The 19,905-nt window shown below is 43.7% G+C and overlaps 1 protein-coding gene and 1 long non-coding RNA gene across 9 annotated transcripts in view; one reads left to right on the top strand and one right to left on the bottom strand.

Moving 5' to 3' along the window:
* Window positions 1-56: 56 nt before the first annotated feature.
* Window positions 57-19,905, top strand: part of ZNF75D (zinc finger protein 75D) — a 66,786-nt gene continuing 46,937 nt past the window's right edge. For 2 of the 7 annotated variants that reach the window (XM_054545115.2, XM_063721431.1), the window contains exons 1-2: window positions 60-1,432; window positions 2,729-2,915. The gene's annotated coding sequence lies outside the window, so the exon portion shown is untranslated. Of the gene's footprint in view, window positions 2,916-19,905 lie in introns of all 7 variants that reach the window. The other 5 variants (XM_054545119.2, XM_063721432.1, XM_054545117.2 and 2 more) reach the window with 3 other exon arrangements.
* Window positions 15,380-19,028, bottom strand: LOC129053071 (uncharacterized). 2 transcript variants are annotated; one of them, XR_008518192.2, is made up of 5 exons: window positions 18,956-19,028; window positions 18,676-18,753; window positions 17,417-17,530; window positions 17,120-17,186; window positions 15,380-15,630 (listed from the first exon to the last, which is right to left on the bottom strand). It is a non-coding gene; the product is annotated as an uncharacterized LOC129053071 (long non-coding RNA). The 2 variants fall into 2 exon arrangements; XR_008518193.2 differs by having other exon boundaries at window positions 18,960-19,028.

Here is a 19,905-nt window from a genome sequence, read left to right as displayed (position 1 = left end):
GATGCTGACGTGGGAGGGGCTGGGACTCTTCCTGGCTTCCAACCAGCCTCAAGCTGTTTTGGAAGGGCTCACGTTTCCTGTTTAAGCGCTTCTTAGTCGCAGGGTGTTGGGTGGGGCGAACCCCGGGTCGTGATCCAAATGAGCGCTTCTCCTAGAGCCTTGGAGTAACTGGAGCGGGTGGGGACCATCTTTAAATCTGTTACGACCCGGTCAGTGATTCTTAAACCTGGCTGTGTGGGGAGAATTTATAGGGAGAGCTTGTTAAAAAGTCGTATTTCGGGGCTCCACCCGCTACCCTGACGCATTGAATCTCACAGGAACCCGGGGATTCGCATTTTAATAAACCATCCTGGAGATTTTGACTCCGGTCGTCCGCCTGCAGTTCACAGTGGCTTTGGATTTGCTTTTTAGTATCCCCATCTTCAAGACCTAAGCTTCGATCTGGCGACCCCGCCCATTACCCTCTGCCTTCAACAGCCACAGAGGTTTCTGGGGTTAAGGTTTCCCTGCTGGCCCCGCCTCTTGTCTTTCAATTGGTCCCTCGCTGGTCCCGTCCTGGAGCCAAATTTTCTTTTCTGATTGGTCAGCTGCGAGTTGTGGCGAGACCTGATCCAATGGCCGCTTGATACAATGGTGTCGTTCGGGAAACGCAGCCCTAACGTTGGTTCTAAGCTGACAAATTGGTCTGTGGACGCCAAACTTCCGTGCTAGGACTTTCTGCGTGTGGACCGGGGCCCTAGTCCTGCGTGGGTCCAACACAGACAGGAGAAAGCTGCCTGCTTTTGTGCCTCCCGGAGGTCCTGGTGGAAGCGAAACGGGGGCAGGAGCTGCAGTGTCCCAAGCCCAGTGAGGCGAAGCTACTGGAGACAGCTCCGCCAGGTCCAAAGTTGGGCTCACCGGCTGGAACTTGAAACCTGGGCACGCCGGACTCCTGCTGAAGCCATCATCTCTCTCTCCTGGCCCCGGGCGCCTTGGCCGGCGGGCACAACTGGTTTCGGGGCCAAGGTGGTCTGGGAGCCTGACGGTGGCGTCTGGCCTGGGTTCCCACGAGCGGAAAGGGTTCCCCTCCTGTGAGAGGGAAACTATGGAAGTTCCTACGCCTGGAGCCAGAACTCCTGCTGCTCCCGCCCGACCCAAGTTTTAGCCTGGCGGCCTCCCACCTGTGCTTCTGAGGGTTCTGCTTCCAAGAGGCTGCTGGTGCCCGGGACCCCCGCAGGCGGCTCTTAGAGTTTCGCCATGGGTGACTTCTGCCTGAGATGCGCTCCATGGAGCAGATTCTGGCATTGCTGGTGCTGGAGGAGTTCCTGACTATCCTGTCCCAGGACATCCACAGCAGGGTGCAGAAGCTGCAACAGGCAAGCTGTGAAGAAGCTGTAACTCTTTTAAAGTATATGTATGACTTTTAAAAGAGAGAGCTTGTGAAACAGAATAGGTGAGTGAGAGAGAGGTTTTATCTGCCATCTTCCTCAAGGAGGCCCAGCCTCCCCTTTATTCACAGGGTTCTGGGTCTGGTGGGTCCAGAGGACTGAGACATCTCGCTGTCTTAATTCCGCATTCAGATTTTCTTGATTGCCCTGAGTAGAGCTTACACGGGCCAGTGATTTTTTTTTTTTTTTTTGTAATCTTCTCTGGAACATTCATCCTCCAGATTTCCCCCCAGTGCAGTGAAGAGTGTGCTATTGCTTTTGGTTTCCACGGGGAGGCAGTGTCGCTGTCATAGTGTCAGCTCTGGAGGTAGATCAAAGGGGGCTTTCAACTCCTGGCTCTGCTCCCTACTAGCTGTGCGACTTTGGGCAAGTGACTCTTGCTTGGCTGGGCTTCACTTTCTGCATTGGTCAAATGCAGAAAGGGTAATAGACCCTTCTGGGGTTGTTTGGAGGATTAAAGGGAGAGCACTGTGTCCGTGGTAATCGCACTGCTGGCACACAGCTGGTGCTTGAAACTGAGCTGCTGTTAGGTTAGGGGCAGCAGTCTGGTCTCCTCTGCAGAGATGGGTCTCAGTTAATTGTGAACTTAGTTTGGCACTGAGGCTTTGGGGTCATTGCCCCAGGGCCACCCAAGTAAGCTTGTCTAATTGAGAGGAACAGGAGCATCTGGAGAATGTGGGGGAGGAATGGAAGACCTATGGGGGACATGTGTGTACTGAAATGGGCTTTCTCCCCACACCCTCCACACAAGCACATACACACATTCACTCAGGGTCATGGCATCATAAAAACCTTGAGTTTAAACCATCCCTTTCTCTTGTTGGGTCCAAAGGGACAGACTGTGGTTTTCTATTGAAGGTTTACCCGCAGATTCCTGTCATAATTTTTCTTTTCTATCGAGCCCTGTCATGATGATAAGTGATGGCATGTTGTTTCCTAGATCATGCACCATGGACATAGCACAGAAGTGTTTTCAGAAGAGCCTTTTCCTTACAAAACAGCATGAAAGTCATTGAGCCAATGGATACTGAGATTTCAAACTGGAGCCAATGGATACTTAGAGGAGCCTTGAAGTGTAGAGTAGTTGCTACTTCTTGTTCACTAGGTCTAATTAACATGTCATCAGTGTAATAGACTAGTGTGTTGTCTTGTGAAAGAGAAAGGTGATAAGATCCCTGTGAACTACACTATGATGTAGGGCTGGAAAATTGATACACAATACGCCTGAGGTAGGATGGTGAGGGTGTATTCCTGGTCTTACCAGCTGAAAGTAAATTGCTTCTGGTGGTCTTTACTAACAGTTATTGAGAAAAAAAGCATTTTCAAGGTCAAGAGGTACATACTAGGTTCCAGGGAATGTGTTAATTTGCTCAAGAAATGAAACCACATCTGGAACAGCAGCTGCAATTGGAGTCATCACCTGGCTTAGTTTACAATGACCCACTACCATCTTCCAAGATCCATCTGCCTTCTGCATAGGCCAAACAGGTGAGTTAAATGGGGATGTCTGCATATTTGAAGTCACTGATGGTATTACTAATCTCTTGCAATCTCTCTAGGAGTGTGGTATTGCTCTTGGTTTGCTGTTTTGCTAGGTAAAGACAGTTCTAGTGGCTTCCACTTGAGTTTTCCTACCACATTAGTCCTCACTCCACAGATCAGGGAAATAGTATGAGGATTCTGTCAGTTGCTGAGTATTTTTCTTCCAATTATACATTCTGGAACTGGGGAAATAACCATAGGATAAGTTTAGAGACCCGGAGGACCCATTGTGAGACAGACCTGAACTAAAACTCCATCAATCCCCTGACTGCCATAAACTGTTAACTCTGACTGGCGAACTGCAGTGACATTTTGAGGCTTTTGGAATCCCTGGTAGTTCAGAAGCAATATACAGTAATCCCTGAAAAGTTTGATTGTTTCATTTTCCCTACTGCACATTCACCCCTAAAGCCATAGATCTCTTTGGGGAAAGCTGCAGAAAATTAGCAGTATATATTTTTGGCAGTGGAGTGGAGTGGAGTCCTTCTTTATTCATAGGGTTCCGGTCTGTAAATTGACTCAAATCTGGGAATTGATCGAAGGGCTAGGACTATTTTGGTGATTCAGATTAGACTTCTGTGCACTCAATCTAGAACTCATCCACTTATATATATCAAGTAAGAATTTAGTAGACTGCCATCTGTTTCTCTTCAAGGGACACCATGACCAACTAATCAATGCCATATGTCCCTGTGAGTCAGACTATTCTTATTGCTGCATTGAATCTGCTGCCCATTACAGTAACTATGCACACTTTGTCTTTATCAATTAAGTGCCCCCACTTGGCCCCTGCCACCCCACTTGGCCCCTGCCACCCCACAATCCAGCTATCCTCATTGCATTTAATTATACCGGTTCAGTGGCAGTAGTTTCCACTAGAATTTCTGACCTATAAAGAAGAGCAATTACAAAACTTTTTGGGGTTGCAGGGGCTCCTCTCACAAATCTGTGTTTCAGTCACGAGATGTATGTTTTTTGGGCCCTCCAGCATGGGTGAGCAGATCAATCCACTTTAACATTTCATGGGCTGGGCACAGTGGCTCACGCCTGTTCTCCTGGGCAGAAGAAGTAGAATCCAGTGACATCCCTCCCCCCTAAACACACACTCACAGAGTCCCCGGAGACTGTGCCTGCTCTAAGTTTTGGATTCCTAGCAATATCAAGGTACTTGTTCTTCTGAATTCACTTATAATTTCTATTCTCTATTAGTCCCTTTAGACCCTTCCTCAAAGATTAAAATTTCAGGGGCACTGGCATCAACATTCTAGCTTATCAGCTGTCACAGGCTTTAAAAATTCAGGAAGGAGGGTCTTTGTGCTCAGAGATTATCATTAAGCATTACTACTTATAATTTTGGGAATTTGGAATCGAGGAATATATCCAAAATGGGGAGATTGTCTAAAAAATTAAGATGCATTGATTTGATGAACTATTATGTAGAGATTAAAAATGATACCCATAAAATATGACCAAAAGCTAATCATTGGATTGTGGTGGAGGGTGTACAGGTGTTTACTGAACAGTTTTTCCAACTTTTCCATATGTAGGAAAATCCTCATGGAAAAAAGCTTGGGAAAGTCTAGAAAACATAAAACAAGACCTAAGTATGACATAATTTCTACATTGGAGCACACATGAAAAGAAAGAATAACGCTTCAGTTTGTTTTCATGTATGAAGTGCATAAAGTGAATCACAACTGTAAAAGCATTTGCACTAATTCTGAATTTGTGTCTTCATTGGGACTATCTCCACATTCTTCCTATTACTGTTTAAGTACTGTGGTGCCCAAAGTTGCGCACAGCTCTTTCAGTGACTGCTATATATGGAGAGAAGTTCAGAGCACAATTTCTTAGAGCTAGACTTGTGTTTAAGTATACGTTTGCTGAACCTCAAATCTTTTGGAGAGATATAGGTGCTGATATCTGACCCCTAGGAGGGAGTAGGGCTCTTCTAGAGCTGGGCAAGGTGGAGTGAGGGAGGGGGCTGGGCACAGGGTAAATATGTACTGTCAGGCAGGCTGTACACTGCACAACTCCAGGATATATTGCATGTGAATGAATCTACTTTAATTGAAGAGTGCACAATATGTGTAAATGTATGCAGTGACCCTGGAGGGAGGCTTGGGAAAGAAGTGGGGAGTATTGAGACAGGAACCATGAAAGGCTGGGAATTCCGGAGCATAATGGCATGCTGCCCCACATCCTACTGGTAGCTCTGGGAGTGAGACCTGCCCTCAGTGCCCCACACCAACAAGAGGCAGCAGCAGGAGTTCAGAAATGACAGCCTGGCATTTAGGAAAGAGAGGTCCTGCCACAGTGCTGTCAGATTCCCTATGGGTCATTTGTAGCATGAATGAGTTCCAGCTGCAGGCCCAGAAAGAGAATCCACAGAGGCACTGAGAAGACTGTTCAGCAAGACAAGGACCAGGACTTGAAAGAGAATGGTTCAGAGTATGTAGCTGTCCTGACTAGAGGCCATGCTGGAAACCATCAATACCACCATCTGTGTGCCAAAGGCCAGGAAGAGTCAGTCTTATCTGTTGAATATAGAGGGGAAAATGGCAAACACTCAAAGACCAAGGGAGATGAGGGAGCAAAAGGGACAGGCCCATCCTCCTTGCTGCAGTCATCTGTAGCCAGATAATTTCTTGGGGAGGAAGACGAGGGGAAGAAGAGTGAGAGTCAGAAGAGGAGTTGAAGGAGAAGGAAGTGAGGATTGGGTAGGGAGAGAGGGAGAGAAGGGAGAGGAGGACAAGAAGGAGAAAAGCAAGGAGGAGAAGTAGAGGAGGAAGAATAGCAGGAGGGAGGTGAAGAGAAGGGGGCATGAGGAGGGGATTAAGGAAGAGGAAAAGGGGGAAGGATTAGGAGGGAGAGTAGGGAAGGGCACATGAGAGGGATAGGGCAGCCTTCATAAGGATATTGGACTTTAAATCTACACAACTGAAATCAAGAACAAAATAAGCAATTAATTGCCTAAAAGTGATTATATTTTAAACCAGAAGGAATTGAGTCACCTTAAAGTGGCAAGGTTTGGTAGTTTCTTCTGTCAGTAGAAATGAGAGTTTATGAGCACGTTGAGATGAGTTATAAAGAGAGTCACATTTCTGATCAGCTCAGTTGTTACTTCAAATTACAGATCTACTAGAAAGTGTCAACATCTGCAGAGTTTCCAAATATTGCCAAAATGCTTACATGTACATTAGGAAATTTCTCTAGCTGAACTTCATGAAACAGCAGTTTTACAACACCTTATCAGCTATTATATGGACGAAAGTTCTCCATGCTAAAACAAAATTAAGAAAACCTGAGTTAAATAAAAGAAATATGTACTTGTAATTGCATGCTTTCTTGGAATCTTTGGTACTGATGGGTACCATCTGCTTCCATCCTCTGACACCCCTTCAGGTGTACAGTGCCCTCAGGCTGCCCCAGCTGTCTAGAGTCCTCTCTACCCCAGATTGCGGTGACAATTCTGAGTCTACCTGTCTTGTGCAGAAACCAGGAGACAGAAGACAGTGCAGAACAGGAAGGGGAAGGAATGTTCTCTGAGAGAGGAACAGGTCTGTTGAGTGCACCTTTCCACAGATGCACCCAACCCCCAACTGGAATAACTGTTGCTTCCTCCTCTGCTCATTGTGTCTCTGATCCCTCCCCATCCTGCAAGCTCTGTCTCCTGCTGCATCAGTGACTTTCCTCCTCCTTGCATCTCATCCCTCTCTCACATGACAGTAGATCCTTCACCTCTCAGAGCTTCTCAACGCCCAAAATCCTCAAATTGCATCATCTTTCCTCTCTGCTTACCTCACACACCAAATTGACATGAGACGCACTCTGTCCTTGCTCCCTCTCCTTCCTGACCCTTCCTTGCCTCCTTTGCCCTGAGTCTAGAGCTGACGCCCTCATCCTACTGGCCTGCTTTCCAATGACATAAGGGAACATCTCGGTAGTGAATGCCACTTACTCTTAGCAGTTTTCCTTCATATCTCACCTCTCAGAAGCATTTGATGACTGCTTGGAGAATTCTCTTTGCATTTAGGATTCCAATATTTACCTCCTCTGACACCATTTACCTAATGTACTCCTCTATTCCTGCCACCTACATGTGGGTGTCTTCAAGACTCTGTCCTGAGCAAAAAGAAGGTACAATTGAAAGTTTTCATGTGATTCCAGTTTTATAACAGGAAAAATGGATAGGTATGTAGAGAACTGAGTAGAAGGAAATATACAAAAATGTTTACAAATATTTTAAAAAGTAAAAAATGAATAAAAGTAAAAATTTGAGTGGTTCTCTCCGGATAATTGACATTATGGCCCTATAGTTCACTCTTTCTTCTCTGCTTTGTGCCATTATGAAATTATGAAACTAAAAGGCCTCTGCAGTAAGAAACCAGCTTTGTAATCAGAAAGAATGCAGTTATTTTCAAATAAAATTAAAAACACAGGTTACAAAAACAAAGTAATAACATTAGTGTAATGACTGTAAGTTGAGAGAGAAAAAATTATATACATTGTGTGTACGTGTGTGTATACAAAGTAAGGACAAGAAGAAAATAAAGCAAAATATGAAAAGCATTTTGTTTAGATGGCAAGAAAAAAGTTAATTTTCCTTATCTTCATTTTCAAGATACCTTTAATGAATATCTGTTTACCTGCTCCCACATGCAGATAAGTTCCATGTCATTCTAGGTGCTGTGGGGTTAAGGGCCCTCAGGCTACAGATAACACACACCTAGTTCCAGTCGTGTCTCTGCAACTTACTAGTTGTGTGTCCTTGGGAAAGAACTTCAAGGACTTCTTTGCAGGTATCTGATTAGTGGAGGTCCCTAACAACTTAATGACATTGGCCAATGATTGAATGTAAAGCACAGAAATCACACCATTTTAGTAGATTATGAGTTCAACTCAGAGGACTGAATTTAATTATGAACTATCAGTGTGGAATGCCTGCAGGGAGATATTTTAAGTAATTTCTGTGCATCTGTGTGTTTATGCCTGTGTGTGTGTGTGTGTGTGTGTGTGTGTTTGCGTGTGCGTGCTTGCTTTGTTCATGCCCTGATTGAGCACCATCCCTATCATTTACATTTTTTATTTATTGTTTATTTATTTATTTTTAGATGGGTTCTTGCTATGTTGCCCAGGCTGGACTAGAACTCCTGTGCTCAAACAATCCTCCTACTTCAGCCTCCTGAGTAGCTGGGATTACCATGCTTGGCTCATTTTTAAATTTTTTTGTAGACATGGGATTTCACTATGTTGCCCAAGCTGGTCTAGAACTCCTGGCCTCAAGTGATCCTCCCACCTCAGCCTCCCAAAGCTCTGGGATTACAGGAGTGAGCCACCATGCCTGACCTTGTTGAAGCCTTTTAATAAACCCAAGGGTGAGCACACTGACCAAAGTGAGAAGTCACTAGTGGGAGAGCTACCAATGAAAGAGACCTCCAGTGTGCGTCAGGCCATTAGCAGGATTGGAAGAACACATTTTTCTCTAAGTTCTCCTGTCTAGACTGTTGATTACTTTTCTTATATTACATGCAGCATCTTAAAAGACCTCAAAACTTTATCAGCAATTCCATGATTAGGTATATACCCAAGAGAAATACATATATACATTTACCAGAACACACATACAGGGACATTCATACCTGCCTTATTTATAAAATCTAAAACTGGAAACACCCAAATGAGCATCAACATTAGAATGGTTAAATCCACTGTGTTCTATTTGTACAATAAAATCCTATACAGCAACAAAAATGAATGAACTAAACTTCATGCAAGAATGTGAATAACTCTCACAACTTGATTTTGAATAAAGAGGTCAGACCAAAAGAAATATCTTGGTATGAGTCCATTTAAATATACATTAGAAACTAGTGAAACCAGACTATAATGTTCAAAGTTATGATAGTAGTTCACTACCACTGGGAAGGAGGGAGGGAAAAATAAATGGGGAAAAAGAACAAGGGGTTTCTGGGGGTAATGGTAATGTTCTTTTTCTTGGCATTGTCAAGGGCTGAGGTGAGCTGCTAGGTGTCTGAGTGCCTGTTAGGACAGCAAGTCAAGATGAAAGTAACAGTCAAGCCTTTAATCACTCACTGTGATAGTATAAGCAAGAGGCTAAACCAGAGAAAGTGCCAACTCCATCCTGTTCCTTTTTCCCCCATGGAATAGCACTGACTCAAGGGTCAGGTGGATCAGCACAGGCATGAAGAATAGTCTCACTGTCAAGGGATCCCTGAACAGAGGCTCCTGTGGTTTTACAAACCTGGGAATAAGGAGAGGGGAAGGTCTGGAATGAAAAAGTTCTGAGTACTGAGCCAGCATGGAGAAAGGTGTTTTGAAGATTTCTTTTCCTCTCTCCGTAAGGAAGTTCAGGCAGAGGCACCAGGGCTAAAGGCCCCGGGTAAGTGGGCTAGGAATAGGGCTAGGGCTAGGAATGCAGATATAGGTAAGAGGATGGCTGCCTGGGTAGGGGACTGAGCCCTTGACTGCAACTCCCTTTGGACAGTGCAATGCATTGGCTGTGGACCACCTCTGATGTGAGGAGGGCAGCCTTTCACCCAGATCATGAGGGCTGCCTAAAAAGTCACTCATACGTTTTTGGCCAGGAGCCAGACTCCTCAGATATGGTTAGATATTTCATTCCATTTTCCTTTGAACATGTTCCTGCATATTATGTACCACAGTCTTTGTCTATTTGGCCTGCTATAACAAAATACCTTTGACTGGATAATTTATAAATAGCAGAAATTTATTGCTCACAGCTCTGGAGGTTGGGAGTCCAAAATCAAGGCACCAGCAGGTTTGGTCTCTAGAGAGGCTTCACTCCCTTCTTCATAGATGGTGCCTTCTTGCTGCATCTTCACATGGCACAAGTGGGTAGGGGACTCACTCAGGCCTCTTTTAAAAAGACACTAATCCCATTCCTGAGGGTACAGCCCTCATGAATTAATCTCTTCTCAAAGGCTCCACTTCTTAATACTATCACATTATTAGGTTCCAGCATATGAATTATGTGGGGACAGGAATATTCAGACAGCAACCACAGTAACAAAAAGGTTACTTTTTCTTAATGAAGAAAACATAAGGATAGTATTTAATGATGCGAGTTTAGGTGGGGAAGCAAAAACAAAAAAAGAATAAGTTGGTGATTACCATAAAATTCAGGATAGTGGTAACCTTTAAGAGGGAGGGAGAATATTGTGATTAAGAGGGGCCAGGTGTGAGATTTCAAAGTTGCTGGCAAGTTGTATTTATTTATTTGGATGGCAGTTCCAGGTTTTACTTGCGGTAGATCATTGAGCTGTGTATATCTATGAAGTACTGGTTTATCTGTACACACAGACATGCATATAGCACAATTATATATGAGTGTATGTATGTGGGTGCTCAGGACTTGGAGGTGAAGTCTTTATTTACCATGCCAGGGCAGGTAAAGCACAAGCTCAGCTTTTGATCTGTTTTCTTCTCCCAACACTCAGAACACAACTCACTCATCCCGCCAAGGAGAGTAAACGGCTGCATCATTTCCTTGGAATTACCTTGAAAGTTGATCCTAAGTCACCATAGCTGTGAGGGAGGGAGAGTGTCCTGGAGAGTAAATTGACTAGAGGGGCAGAAGGGGAGTGAGAGGGCAACTTCAGGGAGGCATTAGGTAAGTCCCAGTGGTCGAGCTAGAGCAAGCCAGGAGAGCAGTGCCTCCCAGAGAAGGGGCATTCAGGAGCTGCTCCCCGTGATGCACTGGAATGGGGAAAGGGGATAGTCAATACTCTCCATCAAACTTAGAAGAAGATCCCAAACCTTCTCAGATACAACAAGGTCCTAGGAGAAGTTGGCCCTGCCTGCTTCTCCCAGTCTACCTCCTCTTAAACTTCAACCTCTCATCACTGCCCCAGCCATTCTGCCTTCCTGTTCTTTAATCCCCATGAGGTCCTTTACTCACACACATTCTTTTCTCAGACTGGGAATTAAAAAGAAGAAGGTCCTTGCAGCAGTTGGGACTAGAGGGTTTGTAGAGTTGCTTGGGGTCAAAACAGAGGTTAGGGGTGAAGAGGATTTGGAAGGTGCTGCCACTGCTAAGAGGCCCAGGAGTAGCAGCATACAGGGAAGGTAAAGATGTAAAGATTCTGGACCTCCAATCTTCTCTGGGCCATGTGCTGCCTCATAACTGTGGTCCTGGGGGTAAATGTGAGGTTAAAAAGAAAGTATTTCAGGCACTGGATTCCCTGGCACTAAGAAGAAATAGTATTAGCATGCACATGTATAAATATATATGACACACTGGGCGATGATCAGAGACCCTGCACTGGAATCATGGAGCTGTGTGTTATGATCATCGCCTAGAGCACAGGCCCCTCCATACACAGCAGGGAGCCCCTTCATCTTTTTTCCTTCAAGCTGGCACTAGCTCGAAGTGGAGTGAGAGAGAATAGGGCAGCCCATAGAAAAGATGGAGGGAGAGGGGGTCTACCCCTTCCTGGTTTCATTCTTACTTCTTGTTCCTGTTCCTTTTCCTACCCCTAGAAGGCGGAGCAGTGGTGGGCATTGTGCTGCTTTCTTTGAGAGCCTTTGGGAATGATCAAGGATCTCCCTGGATATTTGGCATTGGTTCTTCAGGCACAGGACAACGGATGTTGGTCAAGCTCCACAGGAAGTGAACTTATCAGACTAGGACTGTGAGCCCCTAGACAAACCAAAGGAAACCAGAGGCCTGGAGGCATCCTAAGGCTGATGAGTGTGGACATGACTGGTCCTATGGAGCAGGCCCAGGGAAGAGTCACTCTCTACCCCAACCTGGCCTGGGGGAATGGCATCATAGGTTGCTTGGGGTAGAAAGTGACCCCTCCCAGTATTATACCAAAAAATCATTTACAGATTTTCTCTTTTCCTTCCTGCCAAAATAGCAATTGGGTGGTTTTCAGGTTAAAGTCTTCAAGACAATATGCCTCTCCCATGGAACATATCCATGGTTCCATTAAATTGGAAACTGACAATGACCAATTGTTTCCTGTCCATTCTAAGCTGTTCACGTTGCAAAACTGATAGCTGAGAAGGGGAGTTGAATAAGTAAGTAAACTGGATTATTAAGGGGGAATTTCAGTTTGCTGCTTCATAGAGATGAAAAGATGATTGTTTCTGGAACTGAGGGGATTCACTGGGGTACCTCCTAGCACTCCTGTGTCCAGTTCTGATGTTCGTTGTAAAAGTGCTACAATTCCATAATTATATCACCTCTAAAGACTGAGATTTTTTAGACTGATTTTTTTTTGGGGAATTAAAACTTTGGTTGCCCCACCAGGTAAAGATCCACCAATATTTTGAGATTTTGGCAGAATTTGTTTTGCGGGAAGGTAGGTGGGATGATCTATTCTTTGTCCATCCCATGATATTGTGTAGGGAAATGTCTCATCAGCCTTAAGGTTACAATTTACAATTTAGATTTCAAGTGGGATTATGATAAAAAGTGACCTCACCCTATGATAATATAAGGGCTAATGGGACTGTGTGTGGTACCCTGTGCTAGGCAAAGGGTTCCTTCATCTGCTCAAAGCAACAGTGGGTGCTGGTTGTGGGAAAAGTGGTGGATTATTTTTTGTTATTCTCAGTTTGTTTAATCAGATATATCCTACTTCCTTCTCTATACTGCTCTGTTCCTCAGGTACTTGACACATAAAGGCTATACAACCTGGCCTTCCTTGCCCTCTGACTAGTGGGCCAATGAGAGGCAGCAGGCATATGTATTTGGCCAATAAGAGGCAGCAGGCAGACATTGAGGTGTGGAAAGAGAGAGTATTTCCATGACACAGAATAAAACACTTCAATCAGCCTCCAGTCCTGAGGTTCACCTGCACCAAGAATTTCTCTGTTAGGGTTACACATAACCTCCTCTAAGATCTCTTAAGAATATTCTTCTTAGGAGAATCCCAGCCAAATTTCTCTTTCTCTCTCTCTCTCTCTCTGCCTCTCTCTCTCTGCCAGTCACTCCCCTTTTGGATTTTTTACTTGTGATTCTGACTTCTGGAGCAACAAATCAAGCCCTCCCAGTGAACACTTAGGGACTTAATTTCCCCAGTAAATTTGAGGTGAAGGGTACTTTCCTTCTGTAAACTTAGCATACTATACAACCTCCGTGAAGTGGGGCTTCTCTGGTCTCCAGCCTACCCATGTTCTCCCATGTGTGTACATACCCTCACATGGGTGAATAGTCAGAGTTCATTCCACTGTTTGTGATTACCTTATTTACCAATTCTGTGTGGATGGACAGGTAACTGCCTGTGAGATGATGAGTAGTTGATATCAGTTTTTGTAGGAAGTCAGCCAAGTCTGAGACTAGATAGAGTACCAGTTGAACATCCTGCTACACTAGTTTGAATCTTTACTATCTTTGTATGTAACAAACTTGTCTTACTTAGTCCAATTGGGCTGCTATAACAAAACACCATAAACTGGGTAACATAATAAAAAGAAAGTCTATTGCTCCCAGTTCTGGAGGCTGGGAAGTCCAAGATCAAGATGCCAGCAGATTCAGTTCCTGGAGAGGGCTCACATCCTGGTTTATACAACAGCACCTCCTCACATGGCAGAAGGGATGAATGAGCTCCTTTGGGCCTATTTTATAAAGGCACTAATCCTATTCATGAGGGCTCCACCCTCATGACCCAATCACCTCCCAAAGGCCCCACCTCCTAATACTATCACCTTAGGATTTCAACATATGCTTCAGAGCATAGCATAAGCACTACTGGACACTTCTGTGCTACTTGTTTTCTCACTCAATATGATGGTGAGATTTATCCATGTGTAACTATGCATCCTAATTTCTGTCTCTTCAGTTGTGTGGCCATGGGGTATAGGAGGTTGGCTGTTATCGGCCTCTGCTCCTGTGGGTTTGACTCCTTCATGGCCTACCTGCTGCTCTTTCAGTCTCCATTCCCCACCTTTTCTCCTCCTCGCAGCCACTGTTTGATGCTGGACTGCAGGAAAATAGTCACTGATGCAGGAGTGTCCAGGCAGTGTTCCCACCAACAGTGCACCCAGGAGGCCCTTCTACCTTGTAGTCTCTAACCCCATCCCATTTCATCCTACAGCCAGCTGCATCCTCTGAAGAGAGGCTGGTGGCTATTTTTTGGCAATATTGAATCAGAGCAGGGACAGAGAAGGTGACAGGGACACAGAGGAGGGTGAAAAGGACATAGAGGGGTTAAATTTTCTACCTAACACAAATCTGGAAGAAACCCGGCTAAGGGGAGAGACAGTAAGAGCCCCTTAGATGTAGGTGGAGGTGGAGAGACAGGAAGAGGCCTTGGGGAGTGCTGGACAGGTTGTGAGGACCCAGAGAATTTGGGAGGAGAGGAAGAGGGCACAGAAGGACTGCTTGCGGGCTTATTTTGCAGCTCACATGAAAGGACAAGAGAAATGCTTGGAATTTGCGATGGCTTTAATGGTTGACCTTATGTTAATTTCATCTTACTCCTAACTTAAGCTTGCCCATATCCACCATGGCTCTGACCTCTTTGCAATCCCTGTCCCCTCTTCAGCTTGAGCTCTCACTTCTCAGTGACCAATTGCCTACATAATTCTCATTTCACTTGTCTCAGAGCGAATACCTGTATTTCCCACTCCTTTAGGTTTTTTTTCCTGGAAGCCATATCACAGTCTTGTTATCCTCTGGGCTAGTTCCACTTCAGTCAAATGAATTCTCTTCAATTGGCTGTGGCCTAAACAGATTTATTTCACATGGCACAAATAAGTGCACCTGGGGATTCCACTTCTTTGGGGACAATGAGAAGAACAACTGCTTTTAGAAGGATCTGAAAGTATGCTGTTCCCTATATTAAAATGCCTTGTGCTCTAATTTTTTAATATTAAATAGAATCAAAAATCCACAATGCTGTAGTTTCTAAATGGTACTCTCATGAGCATCAGAATAAAAAGGTATCCTAAACCTCCCACCCAACTCATGGGTTCATTATTCTCAAATATCTTTTCATCTGGGTAAGCAATTAGGTTTTAGAGGAGAACTGGATGGATGTCTCTTCAAAATCGTTAGGGAGAGGAGTCTTGCATCCTTGCATGGCCTGGTACTAACCTAAGTACTCCCTTGCTTTGAAAAAAAAAGAAAGATTTATGGTGGAAGAAATCTGATCTGCAGCATGACCTGTATCTCCCCTGTGTCTGAGTGCTCCTGCACAGAATGTTTAGAATGAATAGAATCCCCTGTCCAGTGTAACTCAAGAAAGCCATATCAGCATAAAAACATATCAAACCAAAATAAATGAAAACACAGCTTCTATTTCAATAGCTGAAGCTAGGGAGGAATTTTATTCTAATACTTTTTAAAAAAAATTATTTTCCAAGATTCTGTGTAGGCATGTGCTTGTAAGTCACGTGATCTTTTTTGGCAAAGGCCAGCTCCACCCTGGCGTTGCTCATGTCAGCATCCACAACCACTTTGTCAGATCCACATCATTTCTGTGCCTCCCCAGTTGTCTACCGAGTAAAAAACTCAGCACATTGTTGGGGGACATGTTGGACTTTTAAGTATTCATCTGCCTTCCTCCTGATATTTGGTGCAGGTGTGCTGGGACTGACTTCAGAGAGTCCTTTGTCCGTGACTGGTAGACTCCACGTTGCTTCAGAAAGACAGCACAACCAAGAAAGCCTGGTAAAAATGATGAAATCCAGATAACCAAGTGGACCCAGGGGTCTTTTCCTCACTGTCCACTATCACATCCCTATCACATCACCCCCACACACCCACACCCATACCCACACAGACACGTACTAACACACTCTGCTACCAGCAGCAGTCATAAGAGATTGCTTTGGGCCATGATATGATTTAAAATGCCAATGATACTATTTCTTTCATTCTGTCATACACACGGGTCTGTATCTAGAATCTGCTCTGTTTTATTGAGGCAATTTTCGTTCCTGTTTTAATTTCTAAATCTATCATGTAGGTTTTCATGTCTTGTAGGTTAAGCTCCCTATCAAGGTTATTCCCATATGTGTTCTTGTCCTTTTAATTGAATAATCAGCTCATTTTGTTTCATGTCAAATTCATATGGAGGTTCATGACTGTGCTTGCACTGAGTTCACAGATTAAAATGGTGGCAGAAATGATATAGTAATTAATTTTTCAATCTAGAAATAATGGTATAATAGTGTCAAACAGGAAACATATAAAAATGTTTCATGAATAATTCCCAGTATTTAAAAAAATCATATTCAAGTATATCTGATGGCCAGTGTGAACTGGATATATTATTCCTATTATTTCATAATTTATTCTTAGAGGAGCATACAGTATCTTCTTTTATGTGTTTAGCTTGTGTCTACCTTACATTTTTGTCAAACTGGGTGATTTCCTTGGTTGACAGAGGCAATTTTTCTGAATTCATATTGTTAATAGATTGTTATATCAATAATATGAAATAAAAAGCAGCCATTGAAAAAGATGATGGGGTTCTCTATTTAAAGGCATGACAGCACTTTGGGAGGCCGAGACAGGCAGATAGCCTGGGCTCAGGCATTTGAGAACACCCTGGAAAAAATAGTGAAACCCCATCTCTACTAAAATACAAAAAATTAGCTGGGCATGGTGACATGTGCCTGTAGTCCCAGCTACTCAGGAGGCTGATGCATCACTTGAGCCTAAGAGGCAGCGGTTGCAATGAGCCAAGATCATACCACTGCACTCCAGCTTGGGCCACAGAGTGAGACTCCGTCTCAATAAATAAATAAATAAATAAATAAATAATTTTTTTAAAGGCATGAAAAATATCTCTAAAAAGTGTAATTGAAGAAAGAAACTTGCAAAACATTATGCATTTTATCATCCTATTTTTGTTTCTTCATGGAGCCATATATAAAAGTAAATGCAGAAAATAAGGTCTAGACGAATTTACAGCATAGTGATAATGGAAGTTCTGGTATAGAAATGTAAGTTGGAGGACTATAAGAAAGGAGTTTGGACTATCAGTTATATAAGTGTCATTTTTGAGTGTATTTCCACAAAAAAGCATGAGAATATGTGTGCAAGCCAATTCTGTCAGTGGTATTTAAATGAAACAAGATTCTTCAGAGGTACAGATTTGAGACATGGACAGGCAACACTAAGGCAAGTCGACCTACAGTCATTGTCTCACCTATTTCTTCCAAAGGAATTATTACACAAGGAGCATGGTCAGAGGGAAGTCATCCAAAACCAAAAACCTGCAAAAACATAGACAGTGAACCTGTCAATGGAGTTCAAGGAAAGAGAACAGACATAGCCAGGGAAAATTGTCAACCCTGTCTGTGACTTTAAGAGGTTCTCCTTGCAGAGGGAAAGTGAAGAGGTGAAGACATCTATTGTCTAGTCCCTTAGGCTCCCTTGGCGTCCCCTGTTTTACCAGTAATACAGTAATGAGAAGAATAACACCAGCAATACGAACATTACTCACCCTCCTCAGCTGAGCACTGTCTGCTTGCCAGGCACTTCTCTGAGGGCTTGACATGCAGAAACTCATCTAGCCTCATAACACCTTGAGGTGGGTGCAACTGTCATTCCCATTTATCTAGGGCAGGAGACAGGCACAGGAAAATCATGGAATTGGCACAAGGTCACATAGTTAGTATGTGGCAGTACCAGGATGTGAACCCAATTAGTTTGGGTTCAGAGCCACAGCTTTCCACTTATTTAGGATGCCTCCTCTTGATCCCTGTGAAAGGCAAGCAAATGATTCTTGTCCCTCTCCAATTTGTTTGGAACACTAAACACGGCCTCAGGGTCTTTACATGGTTCTACCTGGGGTAGAAGAAAACCTGGAGGACTAAGCCTTTCCTGCTACTCAAACAACAGAGTTTGTGACTTGGGTCACGAACGTCCCACTTTCAGGCACTTGTACCTCAATTTCCTCCCTTCTTATGTGAGACTGAATGGGGAGCCAGTGTGGACACAAGCCACATCTACTCATAATAGTCATTTTATTTTATTTTATTTTATTTTTGCACATTTAAAATTTTTATTATGCCAATTATGGAGAATTTTTTTTTATTATACTTTACGTTTTAGGGTACATGTGCACAATGTGCAGGTTAGTTACATGTGTATACATGTGCCATGCTGGTGTGCTGCACCCACTAACTCCTCATTTAGCATTAGGTATATCTCCTAAAGCTATCCCTCCCCCCTCCCCCCACCCCACAACAGTCCCCAGAGTGTGATGTTCCCCTTCCTGTGTCCATGTGTTCTCATTGTTCAATTCCCACCTATGAGTGAGAATATGCGGTGTTTGGTTTTTTGTTCTTGCGATAGTTTACTGAGAATGATGATTTCCAATTTCATCCATGTCCCTACAAAGGACATGAACTCATCATTTTTTATGGCTGCATAGTATTCCGTGGTGTATATGTTTAGTTCCTCAGGGAAACAGCACTATAAAAAACACAAAGCTCTGTCCTCACCATTATCCCTCTGTCAGCCTGGAAAATTCATGTCCTGCCTCTGGACAATACCCATATGGGTCACACTTTAATGGTAACAATATAGTTATTCTAGATCAGAGACTTGGAAGGGAATATGGCTTGAAACATATGGGTACTCTCAGTCAAATTTCTGCAATTAAACACCCCATTTACGTGAATTCTGTATTATAAAAGTGATAATTACAGTCATGACCAAAGCTGGATGTAGAGATTGAGGGAGAAAAGGGAATATTACCTTGTACTGAGTTCTCTTGTAGCTTTCACTGGGTGATTGGATCTTGAAGTCAGAATTGCTGATCATTGCCCAGTGGACCTGTGGAAATGCAATGAATACTGTTAACAGATTTTGGTAACTCCTCCCACAGAAGTTACCAAAATATTTTAACAGTGTTCTTGGCCTGTTAACAGATTCTGCATGAGCCAGGGAATAGCTCTGAGGCCAAGATAACTGAGTGTCTAGGGAACAGATATTACGAAGTAATATCTACCCCCCTCTGCCAGCACCTCCCACTTACTCACTGTATTCAGCCCTGAACCAGGAGTAACCCTGGTGGTAGTGGCTAGTGTTTAGTTCTTGTCATTGCAAATTGTGGTAACAGGGTTCTCAGCTGCATTGTGAGTCATCATTACTCCTGTTGGCACTCAACCAATCATGTCCTGGAACTCAGAGAAACAATGTAGGAGAAACAGAAATTAATTTTTCCTCTCTCTTCTTAACCCTCTCTCCCAGACCAATTGCTGCTCCTTTGGGAACTGTGGCTGCTCAGTGGTCTGGGAGATAAAACATCTAGATACATCTAGATAATGTAGCATCTTTACTTGCCATCAACAAACTAATTGAACTCATGAACTCCAACCCTGCTGTATAATGGTAGGGTGGGGACTGTCATTTGTCCAAATTAGTAAAACATCATTACATACAGACATGGCTGAGAACACAGGCTCAAGAGACAAGTGGTCTGATTTTTAATCCAAGATCTGTGGGATTTTGGGCAAGTCCTTAAACCTCTGTGATCTTCAGGTTCCCCTTTTGTATGGTAAAGATAACAATAGCACCATCATTCTTGGGAGTTTCTGAGGATTATATGAGATGATATTACTAAAGCACTCAGAACAGTGGCTGGCATGCACTGGCTCTGAGCACTCTCTGCATGCCAGCCACTGTTCTGAGTGCTTTAGTAATATCATCTCATTTAATCCTCCTCCCTTAGCATTTATCATGTGGTCACTTCAGCCAACCTCTGATTTAAGCAGTCACCACTGGATATACATTTCCTTGAAAGTGTGTCTCATCAGTAGGGTTGTTTCCCCTGCCTTCTTCCCATTTCCAAAGAAGACATCTTAGAGTAAGGCAAAGCTCATGGTCCTCACAGTAGCAGAAGGGGCAGGGCTCCTGAGTCTTAAGCTGGTCTCTGCACCATGGCCAATGGTCAGGTCCTTGGCTGTGGAATTGCTTGTTTTCACT

Source organism: Pongo abelii, chromosome X, assembly GCF_028885655.2.
Source record: "Pongo abelii isolate AG06213 chromosome X, NHGRI_mPonAbe1-v2.0_pri, whole genome shotgun sequence".
In the NCBI taxonomy this organism is placed as follows: Eukaryota; Metazoa; Chordata; class Mammalia; order Primates; family Hominidae; genus Pongo; species Pongo abelii.
This window is presented reverse-complemented; position numbering and strand designations above follow the sequence as displayed.